The following is a 3,627-nucleotide window of genomic DNA, read 5'->3' as shown; positions in this document are numbered from 1 at the left end:
CTCCTGCCGTGGTGGTCTGGCACCCACTTCCATCTGTTGTGGCTCATCGCCAACACAGAGGTTTCATCATACCTGCAGAGGTCATACCTGTGCATGGGGAGGAGGAGAAGGGGCCTGTCCCAAGCCTGAGTGACCTGCACTCCAGTTTATACGCAATGACCTCTGGGTACGGTGAAGCTTCCCACCTTAATCCCTGTCCCCTCCCCACTGTGGGCCAACAACTCCAAGATGAACTGCCGTTCAGAGGTGCTGGAGGTGTCCATGAAGAGGCAGCAGGTGGAGGAGTCTATTCTGGCAGTGTTGTACACGGGTGCTCCTGCACTGAAAAAAAAAAAAATTTTTTTTTTACAGGCAAATTCCATTACATGAAGGGCACTTACTCCATTGGCACCATGGGTACCGAGGATGTCGAATGTGACTTCATTAACTTCATCTACATGCACAGCTCCTCTGATGAGTTGACCGTGCCCTGTACAAGGTTGTCGGGGAACCCAAGGATGCCTTGCACAACTCTGGTGGTGATGGGCTGGGGCACATGTCCCTGGAGTTCTACCAGAAGAAAAAGTCTGCTGGCCTTTCTCAGATGAGTTCATCTCATGGGAAGTGTGGATGGTCAAGATGCATGTGGTAGCCCTGGTACAAAGCAGGAGCAGCAGCTATGCCTGGAGAAGGTGGGTGAGAAAATCATCAATATCGTGGAGGTGGTGAACCGACATGAGTAAATGCCCAAGATGTTCACAAAGTCAGAAGTGGACATGTTTGACACAGGTTTGCGGAACGTGCAGCCCTACCTCTACAAGATCTACTTCCTAATCACCAAGGCCCTGGGCAAGTCAGCCACCACCACCACGCATGGGCTCATCAAAAACACCCTTGTCCTCTAGGGCTCACTGGGGCCTGGGAGCTCCTTTATGGTTCCCAGACCTTGGCTACTGGGGATTATATTGTTGAGGCCCTTGGGGCTCAGAAAACCTACTCTGGGTCCTTGGGTGAGACTTGGAAAGGGTAGCCCCTGGCTTCCTTGTTTGGGATCACCAGCCTCTCTGGTCATTCTTTGGTGACAATCAAGTCCAGCTTTACCCTGTCTCTCCACACCCCAGGTTGGGGTCCCCCTTCTTTCTCCACTGTACAAAAGAGCTTCTTCTTAAAGATGGTGAATAAAGTTGAGAATGTGAAAAAAAATGTCAGAGAAGAAAGAGTGATGTCAAAAATATAGAGTAGGCAGTTCCCAACTCCCATCTCTACAGAAAAACAAGTATCAGAATGAACATTGACAGAACTATAGAAAATAGTCAAAGGTTTACAGCAACCAGAAAAGTGGTGAGCCAAGAAAAAAGCAATTTAAAAATAGTAGAAAAGCTCTGGGGCATTTTTACTTGCTCTTGTCCTACCCATCCTCAGCTTGTTAGCAGTTTGCAATGTGGGACCTTGGTTTCTTTTGGCAGAGTGAGCAGAACATACCTTATTTGAAAAACACTGTGCTTGTTCTAACCTGTTTGAGAGCTACCTGAAGGACTGACACAATGGACTTGTCTCTGCCTCACCAAAATTGGAAATCACTTAGAGTAGAAAAGAGGTGTACATTGCTTAAAAACATTGTAGGTGACCAAAAAATTTGTAGCCACCTGGAGCAAAATATTATGATTGAAAGAAACAAGAGACCACTTAAAGAGACAGCCTTGGAGGCGGAGCCAAGATGGCAGAATAGACAGACACCTCCCGCAAGCCCATTTTACAACAAAGACCAAAAAAACAAGTGAAATGAGTATATCTATGACAAGCCAGGAGCCCTGAGCATCAAAGGCAGGCTTAGAAAACAAACAGAGGGGCAAGGGGAGGAAGGGATGGTACAGAAGCTCAGAGGAGTTACCAGACCTGAATCGTGGGGAGCCCTCAGGCACCATTCCTGGAGTGGCGGCGGTGGGCTGGTACTAGTGTTCAGCCGCAGTTTCCTCAGAGAGAAGCAGCCAGCCACACAGCCTACTCACACCTCTGGAACCAGAGAACGGTGCTCTCGCCAAAGCTAAGCACTTGTGTATGTTTTACCGAGATCCTCCACCCCCAAGCCAGCTTCAGCAGCTGAATTCCCTGGGCCTGAGATAGGGACTGTTGAGCGCCGAGAGTCATCCTCCCAGCCTTGGAAAAGGAAAAAATTTGCAAATGGGGGAAAAGATAATTTGCCAGCTCCACTAAGCAGGGGAGCTCACGCCAGAAGCAGCTCCTGTCCAGGCATAAACAGTCCATGGACTTTGAGCACCTTTCCCCTCTGCATGGACCTGTCTGGGCCTATTTCAAGGCAATAGGCCCTTGTTGGCAGGCTCCAACCATTTCAGTTGTGCGATGGAGAGGTGGGTGTTTGATGTTTGACATTGCTTTACCTATTAAGCAGGGTCCTCGCCTATGTGCATCACAGGCCTAAGGACTAGTAGCTCCATTCAGATCACCCAGGCACTGGAGACAGGTGTCCAAGGAAAACTGCTACCTCCCAGTCCTTAGAATTAAAACATTGGGTGTCCATGTTCCGTCTGCAGAACTCACCCACCAGTAAGCTCTAGGGAACAGGAACATGCTTTCCTCAGAAACACTTGCCTTGTTCAGAGCATGATCCCCTACTGCAATCAGATACTGGTACCTACACCAATCACCCTAGCCCCTTAAGACTGTAGGACACATCCTGTACCACACACTTGATGATCAGCTACCTGGAAACCTGAGCTAAATTCATACAAGAAAACTGAATGGACTCCTAGACTGATATACCTGATAACTGCTCTAGCCAGCTGGGGACAGGGTGTCAGAGCTCCAATGGCAAAAATAATCAAGCTAGCACACTCAAGCAACCCATTTGGGCATCAAAACAAAAAAACCAAGAAGCTACAACACAGTAAGCAAGCATAAAATAATACAATAACTTATAGATGGCTCGGAGACAACAGTCAATATCGAGTCACATAAAGAAACAGACCATGATCATCTCAACAAGCTCTCAAAACAAAGAATCCAGGGATCTTCTAGACGAAAGTGCTTTCCTGGAATTACCAGAGGCAGAACTAAAAAAAAGATTAATATACAGAACCCTTCAAGGCATCAGGAAGGAAATGAGGCAATACACAGAACAAGCCAAAGAACACACAGATAAAGCAACCGAAGAAATTAAAAAGGTTATTCAGGAACATAATGAAAAATTTAAAAAGCTAAAAATATCCATAGACAGACAGCAATCAGAATTTAAGAAGATTAATAAAATTACAGAAGTAGAAAACTCAATAGAAAGTCAGAGGAGCAGAACTGAGTGGGTACAGGCCAAAATTTCTGAATTTGAAGACAAATCACTTGGCACTAATATATTTGAAGAAAAATTAGATAAAAAATTTAAAAAAATTAAGAAACCTTAAGAATCATGTGGGACTCTATCAAGAGAAATAACCAACGAGTCATTGGAGTACCAGAACAGGGAGGGATAACAGAAAATACACAGAGAATTGTTGAATATTTGTTGACAGAAAGCATCCCTGATATTGTGAAAGATGGGAAGATATCTATCCAAGATGCTCATCAAACTCCACATAAGATAGCTGTTAAAAGAAACACACCAAGACATATTATAATCAAGCTTGCCAAAACCAA

The 3,627-nt window shown here is 45.5% G+C and overlaps 1 pseudogene; it reads left to right on the top strand.

Annotated features, from left to right (window-relative positions):
* Window positions 1-228: 228 nt before the first annotated feature.
* Window positions 229-884, top strand: LOC126069438 (autophagy-related protein 101-like; annotated as a pseudogene).
* Window positions 885-3,627: the final 2,743 nt, after the last annotated feature.

This window comes from Elephas maximus, chromosome X, assembly GCF_024166365.1.
Source record: "Elephas maximus indicus isolate mEleMax1 chromosome X, mEleMax1 primary haplotype, whole genome shotgun sequence".
NCBI classification, from domain to species: Eukaryota; Metazoa; Chordata; class Mammalia; order Proboscidea; family Elephantidae; genus Elephas; species Elephas maximus.
The sequence above is the reverse complement of the archived record's forward strand: the minus strand, read 5'-3'. Positions and strand labels throughout refer to the sequence as shown.